Source organism: Arachis hypogaea, chromosome 12 (assembly GCF_003086295.3).
Source record: "Arachis hypogaea cultivar Tifrunner chromosome 12, arahy.Tifrunner.gnm2.J5K5, whole genome shotgun sequence".
Classification (NCBI taxonomy): domain Eukaryota; kingdom Viridiplantae; phylum Streptophyta; class Magnoliopsida; order Fabales; family Fabaceae; genus Arachis; species Arachis hypogaea.
The window spans coordinates 74,703,948-74,722,585 of NC_092047.1; the positions used below are offsets into that span (position 1 = coordinate 74,703,948).

At 35.8% G+C, this 18,638-nt stretch overlaps 1 non-coding gene across 1 annotated transcript; it reads left to right on the forward strand.

Moving 5' to 3' along the window:
* Nucleotides 1–2,442: 2,442 nt before the first annotated feature.
* LOC112731805 (small nucleolar RNA R71) lies at nt 2,443–2,550 on the forward strand. The gene has a single exon (XR_003167563.1). It is a non-coding gene; the product is annotated as a small nucleolar RNA R71 (small nucleolar RNA).
* Nucleotides 2,551–18,638: the final 16,088 nt, after the last annotated feature.

The window sequence follows — 18,638 nt, forward strand, 5'->3', positions numbered from 1 at the left end:
TTGAAGGTAGGTGGAGTTTATAAGGTAGGTTTATGGGGAAGAGTGGATAGATGTGAGTAGTGAAGTGGTGATAGGGAAGAGAGACTGAGGTGATTGGTGAAGAGTTTTGGAGAAGAGTGTTTATTGGGAAGAGAGGATGAACATTGAGAAGAAGGAAGATAGTGAGTGGTGGTAGGTGGGGATCCTGTGGAGTCCACAGATGCTGAGATGATCCTGTGGGGTCCACAGATCCTGAGGAGTCAAGGAATTGCATCCCTGCACCCATTAGGCATGTAAAATGCCTTTGCATGCAATTCTGGCGTTTAAACGCCGAATTGATGCTTGTTCTGGGCGTTCAGCGCCCAGATGCAGCATGTTTTTGGCGTTGAACGCCAGCTTCATGCTTGTTTCTGGCGTTCAGCGCCAGCTTTCCTCAGTGTGCATTCTTGGCATCTGAACGTCAGGATGCTGCTTGTTTTGGGCGTTCAACGCCAGATCCATGCTCTGTTCTGGCATTGAACGCCAGCCAGATGCTCCTTACTGGCGTTTAAACGCCAGTAAGTCCTTCCTCCAGGGTGTGATTTTTCTTCTGCTATTTTTTATTCTGTTTTTAATTTTTCTATTTATTTTGTGACTCCACATGATCATGAACCTAATAAAACATGAAAGAACAACAAAAATAAAAATAAAATTAGATAAATAAAAATTGGGTTGCCTCCCAACAAGCGCTTCTTTAATGTCAATAGCTTAATAGTGGGCTCTCATGGAGCCTCACAGATATTCAGAGCATTGTTGAGACTCCCCTACACCAAACTTAGAGTTTGGATATGGAAGTTCAACACCAAACTTAGAGTTTGGTTGTGGCCTCCCAACACCAAACTTAGAGTTTGACTGTGGGGGCTCTGGTTGACTCTGTTTTGAGAGAAGCTTACTGTGCCTCTTTTCCATGTTTACAGAAGGATGTCCTTGAGTTTTAAACTCAAGGGAGTCCTCATTTAATTGAAGGACTAGTTCACCTCTGTTAACATCAATCACAGCTCTTGCTGTGGCTAGGAAGGGTCTTCCAAGGATGATGGATTCATCCTCATCCTTCCCAGTATCTAGGATTATGAAATCAGCAGGGATGTAAAGGCCTTCAACCTTTACTAATATGTCCTCTACTTGTCCATAAGCTTGTTTTCTGGAATTGTCTGCCATCTCTAATGAGATTTTAGCAGCTTGTACCTCAAAGATTTCCAGTTTCTCCATTACAGAGAGTGGCATGAGGTTTATTCCTGACCCAAGGTTACATAGAGTCATTTCAAAGGTCATGGTACCTATGGTACAAGGTATTAGGAACTTTCCAGGATCCTGTTTCTTCTGAGGCAATCTCAGTTGATCCAATGCATTTAGTTCATTGGTGAACAGGGGAAGTTCATCTCCCCAAGTCTCATTACCAAATAAATTGGCATTCAGCTTCGTGATTGCACCAAGGAACTTGGCAACTTGCTCTTCAGTAACATCTTCATTCTCTTCAGAAGAAGAATACTCTTCAGAGCTCATGAATGGCATAAGAAGGTTCAATGGAATCTCTATGGTCTCTAGATGAGTCTCAGATTCCTTTGGTTCCTCAGAGGAAAACTCCTTATTGATCACTGTACATCCCAGGAGGTCTTCCTCCTTGGGATTCACGTTCTCCCCTTCCTCTCTAGGTTCGGCCATGTTGACTATGTCAATGGCCTTGCACTCTCCTTTTGGATTTTCTTCTGTATTGCTTGGGAGAGCACTAGGAGGGGTTTCAGTGATCTTCTTACTCAGCTGGCCCACTTGTGCCTCCAAATTTTTAATAGAGGACCTTGTTTCATTCATGAAACTCACAGTGGCCTTAGATAGATCAGAGACTAAGTTTGCTAAATTAGAGGTATTTTGTTCAGAGTTCTCTGTCTGTTGCTGAGTGGATGATGGAAAAGGCTTGCTATTGCTAAACCTGTTTCTTCCACCATTATTAAAGCCTTGTTGAGGCTTTTGTTGATACTTCCATGAGAGATTTGGGTGATTTCTCCATGAGGGATTATAGATGTTTCCATATGGTTCACCCATGTAATTCACCTCTACTATTGCAGGGTTTTCAGGATCATAAGCTTCTTCTTCAGAAGATGCCTCTTGAGTACTGTTGGATGCAGCTTGCATTCTATTCAGACTCTGAGAAATCATATTGACTTGCTGAGTCAATATTTTATTCTGAGCTAATATAGCATTCAGAGTATCAATTTCAAGAACTCCCTTCTTCTGAGGCATCCCATTACTCACAGGATTCCTCTCAGAAGTGTACATAAACTGGTTGTTAGCAACCATGTCAATAAGTTCTTGAGCTTCTGCAGGCGTTTTCTTTAGGTGAATGGATCCACCTGTAGAAGTATCCAATGATATCTTAGCTAATTCAGACAAACCATCATAGAATATATCCAGGATGGTCCATTCTGAAAGCATGTCAGAAGGACATTTTTTGGTCAGTTCCTTGTATCTCTCCCAAGCTTCATAGAGGGATTCACCTTCTTTCTGACTGAAGGTTTGAACATCCACTCTAAGCTTACTCAGCTTTTGAGGAGGAAAGAACTTGGCTAAGAAAGCCTTGACCATGAGCCTGTAGACTTCAGGATCTACTCCATTAGTCTTAACAGTATCACAGATCTGCAAGAATTCAGTTAAGAACTGAAAATGATCTTCAGATGGAAGTCCATGAAACTTGCAGTTTTGTTGCATCAGAGAAACTAATTGAGGTTTCAACTCAAAATTGTTTGCTCCAATGGCAGGAATTGAGATGCTTCTTCCATGTAAATTGGAATTAGATGCAGTAAAGTCACCAAGCATCCTCCTTGCATTATTATTTTCGGCTGCCATCTCCTCTTCCTGTTCGAAAATTTCTGTAAGGTTATCTCTGGATTGTTGTATTTTAGCTTCTCTTAGTTTCCTCTTCAGAGTCCTTTTAGGTTCAGGGTCTGCTTCAACAAGAATGTTCTTGTCCTTACTCCTGCTCATATGAAAAAGAAGGGAACAGAAAAATAATAATAATAATAGGGATCCTTTTTACCCAGGTATAGAGGTTCCCCTGTGTGAGTAGAAGAAGAAAAGAATGTAATGTAAAGAAGGGAAGAAGAGAAAATTCGAACACAGATGGAAGAGGGGGTTCGAATTTGGGTGAGATGAAGTGTTAGTAGATGAATAAATAAATAGAAGGAGATGAGAGAGAGAGAGGATTTTCGAAAATAAAATTTTGAAAAGGGGTTAGTGATTTTCAAAAATTAGGAATGAAATCAAATTAAAATTGAAAATTGAAATAACTATTTAATTAAAAAGAATTTTTGAAAAAGAGGGAAGAGATTTTCGAAAATTAGAGAGAGAGAGTTAGTTAGGTAGTTTTGAAAAAGATAAGAAACAAACAAAAAGTCAATTAGTTAGTTGAAAAAGATTTGAAAATCAATTTTGAAAAGATAAGAAGATAAGAAGTTAGAAAAGATATTTGAAAGTCAAATTTTTGAAAAAGATAAGATTTTAAAAAAAAAAGCTATGATAGGAAGATATGATTAGAATTAGTTTTGAAAAAGATTTAATTTTTAAAATCATAATTAATGACTTGACTCACAAGAAATCACAAGATATGATTCTAGAATTTAAAGTTTGAATCTTTCTTAACAAGTAAGTAACAAACTCGAAATTTTTGAATCAAAACATTAATTGATGATGTGATTTTCGAAAATATGATATAAAAATAAGAAAAATATTTTGAAAATATTTAAAAAAAAATTTTTGAAATTTTTGAAAATAAATAAAAAAATGGAAAAGATATGATTTTTTTGAAAAAAATTTGAAAAAGATAAGATTTTTAAATTGAAAATTTGATTTGACTCATAAGAAACAACTAAGTTTTAAAAAGTTTTGAAAAGGTCAACTCAAATTTTTGAAATTTATGAGTGAAAAAGGGAAAGATATTTTTTTTATTTTTAAATTTTTAATGATGAAAGAGAAAAACATGAAAAGGACTCAATGCATGAAAGTTATGGATCAAAACAATGAATGCATGCAAGAATGCTATGAATGTCAAGATGAACACCAAGAACACTTTGAAGATCATGATGGACATCAAGAACTTATTTTTGAAAATTTTATATGCAAAGAAAACATGCAAGACACCAAACTTAGAAATCTTTCATGTTCAGACACTATGAATGCAAAAATGCATATGAAAAACAAGAAAAGACACAAAACAAGAAAACATCAAGATCAAACAAGAAGATTTACCAAGAACAACTTGAAGATCATGAAGAACATTATGAATGCATGAATTTTCGAAAAATGCAAAATGAATATGCAATTGACACCAAACTTACAATTTGACTCACGACTCAAACAAGAAACATGAAATATTTTTTATTTTTATGATTTTCTAATTTTTTTTTTGTATTTTTTGAAAATTAATTTGAAAAAAAAAATAAGGATTCCAAAATTTTTAATATGAATTCCAGGAATCTTGCATTCTTAGTCTAAAGCTTCAATCCAGGAATTAGACATGGCTCACTAGCCAGCCAAGCTTTCAACGAAAGCTCCGGTTCAAAACACTAGACATGGCCAATGGCCAGCCAAGCTTCAGCATGTAATCATTAATTATCAAATTAACTTGCCTCTATGAAGATGGTTTGGAAGCCTCAGTCCAAAAGAATTTAGACATGGCTTTACAGCCAGCCAGGCTTCACATGCTTCATGAAACTCTAGAATTCATTCTTAAAAATTCTGAAGAACATAAATAAATTTTTTTTTTGAAAATATTTTTTTGGGAAAAACGAAAAAGAGGAAAATATTTTTGAAAAATTTTTTGAAAAATTTTTGAAAATAAATTCAGAAGAAATTTACCCAATCTGAGCAACAAGATGAACCGTCAGTTGTCCAAACTCGAACAATCCCCGGCAACGGCGCCAAAAACTTGGTATGCGAAATTGTTACTCTGAGGTTGTAAAATTTGTTGTTCATTCTCTCCCTGGAAATGGCGCCACAACTGTTGCACAATACCATGGTCCAGACATAACTTCACAACTTCGCACAATTAACCAGCAAGTGCACTGGGTCGTCCAAGTAATAAAACCTTACGTGAGTAAGGGTCGATCCCACAGAGATTGTTGGTATGAAGCAAGCTATGGTCATCTTGTAAATCTCAGTCAGGCGGATATCAAATGGTTATGGGGTTTTCGAATAGTAATAATAAATAAATAGAAAATAAAGATAGAAATACTTATGTAATTCACTGGTGAGAATTTCAGATAAGCGTATAGAGATGCTTTCGTTCTTCTGAACTTCTGCTTTCCTGCTGTCTTCATCCAATCAGTCCTACTCCTTTCCATGGCAAACTTTATGTAAGGGCATCACCGTTGTCAATGGCTACATCCCATCCTCTTGTGAAAAAGGTCCAAATGCTCTGTCACAGCACGGCTAATCATCTGAGGTTCTCGATCATACTGGAATAGGATTCACCCTCCTTTTGCGTCTGTCACTACGCCCAGCACTCGCGAGTTTGAAGTTCGTCACAGTCATTCAATCCCTGAATCCTACTCGGAATACCACAGACAAGTTTTAGACTTTCCGGACTCTCATGAATGCCGCCATCAATCTAGCTTATACCACGAAGATTCTGATTAAGAGATCCAAGAGATATTCATTCAATCTAATGTGGAATGGAAGTGGTTGTCAGGCACGCTTTCGTAGGGGAATGATGATGATTGTCACATTTATCACATTCATATTGAAGTGCGAATGAATATCTTAGAAGCGGAATAAGTTGAATTGAATAGAGAAACAGTAGTACTTTGCATTAATTCGTGAGGAACAGCAGAGCTCCACACCTTAATCTATGGAGTGTAGAAACTCTACCGTTGAAAATACATAAGAGATGAAGGTTCAGGCATGGCCGAGAGGCCAGCCCCCAAACGTGATCAATATGATCTACAGATGAACTAAAAATCATAAGATGTCTAAAAGACTAGTAAAAAGTTCTATTTATACTAAACTAGTTATTAGGGTTTATAAAAATAAGTAATTGATGCATAAATCCACTTCCGAGGCCCACTTGGTGTGTGCTTGGGTTGAGCTTGAAGTTTACACGTGCAGAGGCTTCTTCTGGAGTTGAACACCAAGTTGTAACGTGTTTTTGGCGTTCAACTCTGGTTCATGACGTGTTTCTGGCGTTTAACTCTAGACTGTAGCGTAGAACTGGCGTTCAACGCCCTTTTGCATCATCTAAACTTGGCCAAAGTATGGACTATTATATATTTATGGAAAGCCCTAGATGTCTACTTTCCAACGCAATTGGAAGCGTGCCATTTTGAGTTTTGTAGCTCCAGAAAATCCACTTTGAGTGCAGGGAGGTCAGAATCCAACAGCATCAGCAGTCCTTCTTCAACCTCTGAATCTGATTTTTACTCAAGTCCCTCAATTTCAGCCAGAAAATACCTGAAATCACAGAAAAACACACAAACTCATAGTAAAGTCCAGAAATGTGAATTTAACATAAAAACTAATAAAAACATCCCTAAAAGTAACTAGATCCTACTAAAAAATACTAAAAATAATGCCAAAAAGCGTATAAATTATCCGCTCATCAATGCATATTTGACGTTAGGATTTTTGCCAGTAAAGAATGTCATAAAAATAGTCGCGTTGTAGATATAGTCTCTAAACCGACAAAAATCCCTTCGTACAAATGTTTTGGTTGTCACAAGTAACAAACCCCTTTGAAATTGATAACCAAGTATTCAAACCTCGGGTCGTCTTCTCAAGGAATTGCAGGGAAGTATGTTCTTATTATTGATTATGAAGATTGTAAATTGGGGGTTTTGGAAGTAAGGAAGCAATATGTTGCACAAAAAGAATAAAATAAAATAGTAATAATAAAATAGACTTTTGGCAAGGTATGAAGAACTGGAGGTCCTATCCTAGTTATCCTTATCAATTGTGATGAGAATTGGATTCTTCTCCCACCTTATTAACCTCTAACTATGAAGGTAAGTTAAGTGGATAAATTAATTCCAATTTTCAATCAACAATGAGTTTGATAACTCAAGAGTTACCAATGTCTCAACCAAAGCCAAAAGAGAAAAATCCAAATTATTTATATAATAAAAAGGGGCAATCATAAGTCTGAAATACCTCAAGAAATATATTAAATAGAAAATCAATCTAAACATAGAGAGTCATAAACAAAATTGAGAAAAGCAATAAAAGAACATTGAACCTGGGATTGAGAGTCACTCTAAAACTAAGAGAAATTCTAAATCCTAATCCTAAGAGAGAGGAGAGAACCTCTCTCTCTAAAAACTACATCTACTCCTAAAATTCTGAATATGAGAGCCTTCTCATGAATGGATGCATTCCTCCACTTTATAGCCTCTAATATGTGTTTTCTGGGCCGCAAACTGGGTCAGAAACAGCCCAGAATTCGCTGGTTGCGAATTCAGATTCGCTGATTTTCGTCACTTGTGACACGACCGTGTGCTTATATCAAATCGAAGCCTCGGACGTTAGCTTTCCAACGCAACTGGAACCGCGTCATTTGGACCTCTGTAGCAAAAGTTATAGCCGTTTGAGTGCGAAGAGGTCAGGCTGGACAGCTTAGCAATTTCTCCAACTTCTTGTATTCCTTCCACTTTTGCATGCTTCCTTTCTATCCTCCAAGCCATTCCTGCCTTATAATATCTGAAAACACTTAACACACATATCAAGGCATCTAATGATAATAAGAGAGGATTAATAATAAGCAAATATAAGATCAAAGAAGCATGTTTTCAATCAAAGCACATAATTAGGAAGGCAAATGTAAAACCATGTAAATAGTATGAATAAGTGGATAAAGTGTTGATAAAAACCACTCAATTGAGCACAAGATAAACCATGAAATAGTGGTTTATCAACCTCCCCACACTTAAACAATAGCATGTCCTCATGCTAAGCTCAAGAGAAACTATAAAGATGAAGAGGAATGATAAAGAGTATGAAATGCAACCTATGAATGCAACTGCATGCTAAATTCTTTTACTTACTTGGTTAAGAGTAAATAAGTTCTCCAAGACAAATACAAACCAATTTCTACTAATTCAAATCATACAATAAAAAGCAAGTGAACTTGTAAGAAGACAGCTCATGAAAGCAGGGAACATAGAATTTAAGCGTTGAACCCTCACTGGAAGTGTATATCACTCTAATCTCTCAAGTGTATAGGGTAATTCACTCTACTCTTCTCTAGTCATGCTTTCTAAACCTTGTTCTTCATCTAACCAATCAACAAAAATTTAATGTACCAATGCAAACATCATGAGGTCTTTTCAAGGTTGTAATGGGGCTAAGGTAAGAGTGAAGGTATATATATATATATAAGGCTAAGTGAGCTAACAAAGTGAATCCTTGATTAGTCTAAGATCTCACCTAACATATACATACTTTATATAATTTAAAAATACTTTACCTAGCTACCCAAAATTTTTCCACTTTTATATTACATGCTCATGTATCAAACTTATTTTTGAATTTTGTCCCATGTGCATTGATTTTTTTATTTCGGCTGCCATCTCCTCTTCCTGTTCGAAAATTTCTGTAAGGTTATCTCTGGATTGTTGTATTTTAGCTTCTCTTAGTTTCCTCTTCAGAGTCCTTTTAGGTTCAGGGTCTGCTTCAACAAGAATGTTCTTGTCCTTACTCCTGCTCATATGAAAAAGAAGGGAACAGAAAAATAATAATAATAATAGGGATCCTTTTTACCCAGGTATAGAGGTTCCCCTGTGTGAGTAGAAGAAGAAAAGAATGTAATGTAAAGAAGGGAAGAAGAGAAAATTCGAACACAGATGGAAGAGGGGGTTCGAATTTGGGTGAGATGAAGTGTTAGTAGATGAATAAATAAATAGAAGGAGATGAGAGAGAGAGAGAGGATTTTCGAAAATAAAATTTTGAAAAGGGGTTAGTGATTTTCAAAAATTAGGAATGAAATCAAATTAAAATTGAAAATTGAAATAACTATTTAATTAAAAAGAATTTTTGAAAAAGAGGGAAGAGATTTTCGAAAATTAGAGAGAGAGAGTTAGTTAGGTAGTTTTGAAAAAGATAAGAAACAAACAAAAAGTCAATTAGTTAGTTGAAAAAGATTTGAAAATCAATTTTGAAAAGATAAGAAGATAAGAAGTTAGAAAAGATATTTGAAAGTCAAATTTTTGAAAAAGATAAGATTTTAAAAAAAAAGCTATGATAGGAAGATATGATTAGAATTAGTTTTGAAAAAGATTTAATTTTTAAAATCATAATTAATGACTTGACTCACAAGAAATCACAAGATATGATTCTAGAATTTAAAGTTTGAATCTTTCTTAACAAGTAAGTAACAAACTCGAAATTTTTGAATCAAAACATTAATTGATGATGTGATTTTCGAAAATATGATATAAAAATAAGAAAAATATTTTGAAAATATTTAAAAAAAAATTTTTGAAATTTTTGAAAATAAATAAAAAAATGGAAAAGATATGATTTTTTTGAAAAAAATTTGAAAAAGATAAGATTTTTAAATTGAAAATTTGATTTGACTCATAAGAAACAACTAAGTTTTAAAAAGTTTTGAAAAGGTCAACTCAAATTTTTGAAATTTATGAGTGAAAAAGGGAAAGATATTTTTTTTATTTTTAAATTTTTAATGATGAAAGAGAAAAACATGAAAAGGACTCAATGCATGAAAGTTATGGATCAAAACAATGAATGCATGCAAGAATGCTATGAATGTCAAGATGAACACCAAGAACACTTTGAAGATCATGATGGACATCAAGAACTTATTTTTGAAAATTTTATATGCAAAGAAAACATGCAAGACACCAAACTTAGAAATCTTTCATGTTCAGACACTATGAATGCAAAAATGCATATGAAAAACAAGAAAAGACACAAAACAAGAAAACATCAAGATCAAACAAGAAGATTTACCAAGAACAACTTGAAGATCATGAAGAACATTATGAATGCATGAATTTTCGAAAAATGCAAAATGAATATGCAATTGACACCAAACTTACAATTTGACTCACGACTCAAACAAGAAACATGAAATATTTTTTATTTTTATGATTTTCTAATTTTTTTTTTGTATTTTTTGAAAATTAATTTGAAAAAAAAAATAAGGATTCCAAAATTTTTAATATGAATTCCAGGAATCTTGCATTCTTAGTCTAAAGCTTCAATCCAGGAATTAGACATGGCTCACTAGCCAGCCAAGCTTTCAACGAAAGCTCCGGTTCAAAACACTAGACATGGCCAATGGCCAGCCAAGCTTCAGCATGTAATCATTAATTATCAAATTAACTTGCCTCTATGAAGATGGTTTGGAAGCCTCAGTCCAAAAGAATTTAGACATGGCTTTACAGCCAGCCAGGCTTCACATGCTTCATGAAACTCTAGAATTCATTCTTAAAAATTCTGAAGAACATAAATAAATTTTTTTTTTGAAAATATTTTTTTGGGAAAAACGAAAAAGAGGAAAATATTTTTGAAAAATTTTTTGAAAAATTTTTGAAAATAAATTCAGAAGAAATTTACCCAATCTGAGCAACAAGATGAACCGTCAGTTGTCCAAACTCGAACAATCCCCGGCAACGGCGCCAAAAACTTGGTATGCGAAATTGTTACTCTGAGGTTGTAAAATTTGTTGTTCATTCTCTCCCTGGAAATGGCGCCACAACTGTTGCACAATACCATGGTCCAGACATAACTTCACAACTTCGCACAATTAACCAGCAAGTGCACTGGGTCGTCCAAGTAATAAAACCTTACGTGAGTAAGGGTCGATCCCACAGAGATTGTTGGTATGAAGCAAGCTATGGTCATCTTGTAAATCTCAGTCAGGCGGATATCAAATGGTTATGGGGTTTTCGAATAGTAATAATAAATAAATAGAAAATAAAGATAGAAATACTTATGTAATTCACTGGTGAGAATTTCAGATAAGCGTATAGAGATGCTTTCGTTCTTCTGAACTTCTGCTTTCCTGCTGTCTTCATCCAATCAGTCCTACTCCTTTCCATGGCAAACTTTATGTAAGGGCATCACCGTTGTCAATGGCTACATCCCATCCTCTTGTGAAAAAGGTCCAAATGCTCTGTCACAGCACGGCTAATCATCTGAGGTTCTCGATCATACTGGAATAGGATTCACCCTCCTTTTGCGTCTGTCACTACGCCCAGCACTCGCGAGTTTGAAGTTCGTCACAGTCATTCAATCCCTGAATCCTACTCGGAATACCACAGACAAGTTTTAGACTTTCCGGACTCTCATGAATGCCGCCATCAATCTAGCTTATACCACGAAGATTCTGATTAAGAGATCCAAGAGATATTCATTCAATCTAATGTGGAATGGAAGTGGTTGTCAGGCACGCTTTCGTAGGGGAATGATGATGATTGTCACATTTATCACATTCATATTGAAGTGCGAATGAATATCTTAGAAGCGGAATAAGTTGAATTGAATAGAGAAACAGTAGTACTTTGCATTAATTCGTGAGGAACAGCAGAGCTCCACACCTTAATCTATGGAGTGTAGAAACTCTACCGTTGAAAATACATAAGAGATGAAGGTTCAGGCATGGCCGAGAGGCCAGCCCCCAAACGTGATCAATATGATCTACAGATGAACTAAAAATCATAAGATGTCTAAAAGACTAGTAAAAAGTTCTATTTATACTAAACTAGTTATTAGGGTTTATAAAAATAAGTAATTGATGCATAAATCCACTTCCGAGGCCCACTTGGTGTGTGCTTGGGCTGAGCTTGAAGTTTACACGTGCAGAGGCTTCTTCTGGAGTTGAACACCAAGTTGTAACGTGTTTTTGGCGTTCAACTCTGGTTCATGACGTGTTTCTGGCGTTTAACTCTAGACTGTAGCGTAGAACTGGCGTTCAACGCCCTTTTGCATCATCTAAACTTGGCCAAAGTATGGACTATTATATATTTATGGAAAGCCCTAGATGTCTACTTTCCAACGCAATTGGAAGCGTGCCATTTTGAGTTTTGTAGCTCCAGAAAATCCACTTTGAGTGCAGGGAGGTCAGAATCCAACAGCATCAGCAGTCCTTCTTCAACCTCTGAATCTGATTTTTACTCAAGTCCCTCAATTTCAGCCAGAAAATACCTGAAATCACAGAAAAACACACAAACTCATAGTAAAGTCCAGAAATGTGAATTTAACATAAAAACTAATAAAAACATCCCTAAAAGTAACTAGATCCTACTAAAAAATACTAAAAATAATGCCAAAAAGCGTATAAATTATCCGCTCATCAATGCATATTTGACGTTAGGATTTTTGCCAGTAAAGAATGTCATAAAAATAGTCGCGTTGTAGATATAGTCTCTAAACCGACAAAAATCCCTTCGTACAAATGTTTTGGTTGTCACAAGTAACAAACCCCTTTGAAATTGATAACCAAGTATTCAAACCTCGGGTCGTCTTCTCAAGGAATTGCAGGGAAGTATGTTCTTATTATTGATTATGAAGATTGTAAATTGGGGGTTTTGGAAGTAAGGAAGCAATATGTTGCACAAAAAGAATAAAATAAAATAGTAATAATAAAATAGACTTTTGGCAAGGTATGAAGAACTGGAGGTCCTATCCTAGTTATCCTTATCAATTGTGATGAGAATTGGATTCTTCTCCCACCTTATTAACCTCTAACTATGAAGGTAAGTTAAGTGGATAAATTAATTCCAATTTTCAATCAACAATGAGTTTGATAACTCAAGAGTTACCAATGTCTCAACCAAAGCCAAAAGAGAAAAATCCAAATTATTTATATAATAAAAAGGGGCAATCATAAGTCTGAAATACCTCAAGAAATATATTAAATAGAAAATCAATCTAAACATAGAGAGTCATAAACAAAATTGAGAAAAGCAATAAAAGAACATTGAACCTGGGATTGAGAGTCACTCTAAAACTAAGAGAAATTCTAAATCCTAATCCTAAGAGAGAGGAGAGAACCTCTCTCTCTAAAAACTACATCTACTCCTAAAATTCTGAATATGAGAGCCTTCTCATGAATGGATGCATTCCTCCACTTTATAGCCTCTAATATGTGTTTTCTGGGCCGCAAACTGGGTCAGAAACAGCCCAGAATTCGCTGGTTGCGAATTCAGATTCGCTGATTTTCGTCACTTGTGACACGACCGTGTGCTTATATCAAATCGAAGCCTCGGACGTTAGCTTTCCAACGCAACTGGAACCGCGTCATTTGGACCTCTGTAGCAAAAGTTATAGCCGTTTGAGTGCGAAGAGGTCAGGCTGGACAGCTTAGCAATTTCTCCAACTTCTTGTATTCCTTCCACTTTTGCATGCTTCCTTTCTATCCTCCAAGCCATTCCTGCCTTATAATATCTGAAAACACTTAACACACATATCAAGGCATCTAATGATAATAAGAGAGGATTAATAATAAGCAAATATAAGATCAAAGAAGCATGTTTTCAATCAAAGCACATAATTAGGAAGGCAAATGTAAAACCATGTAAATAGTATGAATAAGTGGATAAAGTGTTGATAAAAACCACTCAATTGAGCACAAGATAAACCATGAAATAGTGGTTTATCAACCTCCCCACACTTAAACAATAGCATGTCCTCATGCTAAGCTCAAGAGAAACTATAAAGATGAAGAGGAATGATAAAGAGTATGAAATGCAACCTATGAATGCAACTGCATGCTAAATTCTTTTACTTACTTGGTTAAGAGTAAATAAGTTCTCCAAGACAAATACAAACCAATTTCTACTAATTCAAATCATACAATAAAAAGCAAGTGAACTTGTAAGAAGACAGCTCATGAAAGCAGGGAACATAGAATTTAAGCGTTGAACCCTCACTGGAAGTGTATATCACTCTAATCTCTCAAGTGTATAGGGTAATTCACTCTACTCTTCTCTAGTCATGCTTTCTAAACCTTGTTCTTCATCTAACCAATCAACAAAAATTTAATGTACCAATGCAAACATCATGAGGTCTTTTCAAGGTTGTAATGGGGCTAAGGTAAGAGTGAAGGTATATATATATATATAAGGCTAAGTGAGCTAACAAAGTGAATCCTTGATTAGTCTAAGATCTCACCTAACATATACATACTTTATATAATTTAAAAATACTTTACCTAGCTACCCAAAATTTTTCCACTTTTATATTACATGCTCATGTATCAAACTTATTTTTGAATTTTGTCCCATGTGCATTGATTTTTTTTATTTTGCATTTGGGGTATTTTTTTTTCATTTTTCTTTTCTTCTTTTTTTTTTCTCTTTTTTTTTTTGTATCCCCTTATTTAATTACTTAATATATTTTTCTTCAATGCACATGGTAATTTAATTATTTTGATTTCACATGAGCATGCTTCCCAAATTTTCAAATAACTTATTCAATTTAATTTCCTACTTTTTCATATCATCCCATGTTCCCATAAAATTTCCCACACTTAAATTTTACACAATATCTATCTTAAGCTAACCAAGGATTCAACTTGGGATTCTTATTTTGTTTTTCTGCTTAAGGCTAGTAATGTGGTTATAAAAATAAAGGGGATTTAAAAGCTCAAGGGGGCTAACAAGGGTGATGTAAAAGGTAGGCTAATTTTGGGATAAGTGAGCTAAAATCAAACAATGGCCTCAATCATATGCAAACATGTAAATACACTAAATAATGGACATATAGATTGGAACAAAATATAGATTACAATTATAGAGAAGTAAACACACAAAAATAAAATATTTATGGTTAAATAATGTAACCATATAAATAAGCTCAAAATCTCACAGGTTGTGTGTTCTTTGGCTCAAAAACCATGTTTCAAATACAACTTCAAACAAGTTTTAACATAAATTTTTCAATTTAAATTAGTAAAATTTTTCAAAAATAGAGTCCTAAAAAGAAATTTATTACTTTAGCCAAGTAGTAACTAAATGCATAAAAATCAAACAAACATGCAAATGCAACAACTAACAAGGAAAATAAACCATTGGTGTTGATATAGAAGAGTGACTAACCCATGGAGATCGGTATCGACCTCCCCACACTTAAAGATTGCACCGTCCTCGGTGCATGCTGAGATGTGCAGGTGGACGGGTTGTTTCAACTGTTGCTTTTCTCTAAGGATTGTGCAGATGGACTTGTGTGTCTCTCCCATCCAAACGTCTTCCGGTTCTCTTCCTGGTGGCCATCCTGAAAGAAAAAGGGAAGGAAAGTAACCCAAAGCAAAGATAGAAAACAAATAAAACATGGGTTGGTTAATGCCAAAATTGAGGGTCTCAATTACATGGTAGCTACAACATGCAAATGAGAAAACAATAGAAGCCATGGCATACCAGTGGTGCAAAATTTGCAACCATGGAAAAAAAGGTGGGTAATGAAAGACAATGTAAATTCATGTCAATGCAAAAGAAATATCAGTAATATAAAAATTAGCATTGATTTAAATAATATTACCCAATCAGAATAAAACAAGTCATGAAGCACCAAGAAAATACCAGAAAAGATGTAACAGTTTGAATAAGAACATTTGAACACCAATAATAAATTTAGAAAAAAATAAAAATAAAAATATGCAATGAATGAGAGTATGTAAATAAATTAAATAAAATAAAATGAAAGTGAAAAAGGATGAGAAGAAGAAAAAGAAAGTGAGAAAGGAGAGAGAAGGAAGAAATTAGGATTAGAGAAGAAAAGATAAGAAAATTGGCACTAATCTGGATAGGTTGTGCGACGCTGGCGACGCGGTCGCGTGGGTGACGCGGTCGCATGGTGCGCAATAAGGTTAGGCGACGCGGACGCGTGGGGCACGCGATCGCGTGACTTGATTTGTGCTAGTGGCGCGAGTGCAGCCTCGCGGTCGCACAACTCTCTGTTCAAAACTTAGTATTGCCAAAATCCTGGGTGACGCGATCGCGTGGGGGACGCGATCGCGTGAGTGGCCATCATGGGGATATGACGCGGACGCGTGGGGCACGCGTTCGCGTGGTGAGGCTTGGGCTTTCAGCACGATTCCAGCCCAACTCCAGCTCAACTTTCGGCCATGCACCTTTTGACGTCGAAATCCAGGTCACGCGGCCGCGTGGGGCACGCGATCGCGTGGGAGGCTAGTGTTCCCCTGCGACGTGGACGCGTCAGCGATGCAGTTGCGTGGGACGAATTGTGCCACTGGCACACCTCCAGCCTTGCTCCAGCGTGACTCTCTGTTCGTTTTTATTTTCTCTTCTCTCCTTGCGACGCGGACGCGTCGCTGATGCGGTCGCGTCGCGTGCTCGCTCTTTTTTTTTCTGAAAAATGCAGAATGCAGTGTTAATATGAATGTGATGCAAAGCTCCAGGTTTAATATAACAAAATAAAATAAAATTCAAAAACAAATAAAACTAAATAAAAATGAAAAATGAACGATCATACCATGGTGGGTTGTCTCCCACCTAGCACTTTTAGTTAAAGTCCTTAAGTTGGACATTTGATGAGCTTCCTGTTACGGTGGCTTATGCATGTATTCATCCAGGAATCTCCACCAATGTTTGTATCTCCAGTAACCTCCGGGGTCCCAAACTAGGCGTAGAAAGCCTTCAAGTAAGTTAAAGCAAGTGACTAGGCCCCAATAGTGGTGATTGATAGAATGGATTCCGGGGTCCCAGACCTTGCCTTTGCACCCGTTCTTGTCTCGATCTGCACTTTTCCAGCCGGGTGAAAGGTGATCTGAATTCTCACTGCAGCGACCAAACAGCTTCCTAGACCCATTCAGTTGAGCTTTATACCAACCTTTGCGTTTAAACTTAAAGCTTCCAACCATGATGAACCTTGCTTGACAATTCTTATCACTGGCCATCTTCCTCTTACTCTTAATGCCATAAAAAGCTCTAAGTTGACCATCCGTCTCCAGTAGCCCATATTCAAGTGGGATTAGAAAGCTATGGGATATGAATTTTACCCACTTGAATGTTGTGAAGGATGATGGCAACTTAGGGGGAGGTGTTTTTAATGAAATTGCAAGCTCCACTCCCTTGTGCTCTTCTCTAATAATTACCACCTCTTTGCAAGCTTCTTCAATTTTAACCTCTTCCTCTTGGTAGCTTTCTTTCCATTCAATCTCCTCTTCATTGCTTTCCAAGGGCATGGGAGGTTGTGCTTCTTCTTCTTGAATCTCCATCTCTTGATCAACCTCTTCCAAGTCTTCAACTATGATATGCTTTGGAGGTTGTACACCCTCCTCAGCATCAATTACAACCGTCTTGGAAGGAGGCTCTATGTCTTGACTTTCCCATGGAGGTTCTGCATCTCCTAAGTCTTCAACCACTTCTTCTTCTTCTTGAACAATGACAGTTTCTTCTATTTGTTCTAGTACGAATTCATTCTCTGTCTTGTCCACTGGGGTTTTTGGTATCTCCTTCATGCTATGCTCTTCACTAGACTGTCCACATGGGGCTGTGGCTGATCCTTGTGTATTTAAGCGTCTAGAAGCCCATTGAATTAATACTTGCCCCAGTTGTTGAACGGTTGCCTGAAATTTAATTACTATTTTCCTTAGGCGATCCTCTGCTTCTCGGGTTGCCGAACTTAGACATGCTACAAAAGAAAGTGGTGGTGGTTGGGAGTGATTGGATTGGAATTGGGGTGGTTCTATATATGGTTCATATGGCTCATAAGGTGGTTGGTATGGTGGTTGAGGGTTAGGGTCATATGGAGGTGAATGGTGGTAGTTGGCTTGTGAGTTTGGTGGTCCAAAGTTATATTGAGGAAAGGGTTCATAGGCATATGGTGGTGGTTGTTGATAGTCCATTGGAGGTGGTTGTTGCCATGAGGGTTGATCAAATCCTTGTGGCTCCTCCCATCTTTGATTGTTCCAACCTTGATGCCTGTTCTCATTGTAATTTCTTCTTCCTGCAACATAATTGTAACCAGACTCATAGTCAAAGGGGTGAGAGTTCATAGTAGTAAAATAAAAATTAAAAATGAAAATAAAAATAAATTTAAATTAAAAGGTTATTTAAATTTTGAATTTGAAAATTAAATTTTGAAATTTGAAATTTGAAATTTTGAAATTTGAATTTTTAGTTTTGAATTTTAAAATTTTGAAATTTGAATTTTTGAAATTTGAAATTTGAAAATTTTTAAATTTAAATTTTGAAAATTTTTAAATTTGAATTTTGAAATTTTGATTTTTTAAATAAGATAAGATAAGATAAAAATTTTAAAATTTTTTTTTTCGAAAATATTAATTAAAAATATTTTTGAATTTAATGAGGAAAGAGAAAAACAATAAAATGACACCAAATTTCAAATTTTTAGATCAAAACGAAGAAAACAACTAAGAACAGCTTGAAGGTCAAGATGAACGCGAAGAACAAACTTTTGAAAAAATTTTTGTAATAACTAAATAAAAACCAATAACCTCTTAATTTATGAAAAAGCAAAAATAAAAACAAAAATAGAAACAAATAAACAAGTAAAAAGCAAATATTTACAATAACCAATAATAAGGCACACGTTTGCAATTCCCCGGCAACGGCGCCATTTTGACGTTAGGATTTTTGCCAGTAAAGAATGTCATAAAAACAGTCACGTTGTAGATATAGTCTCTAAACCGACAA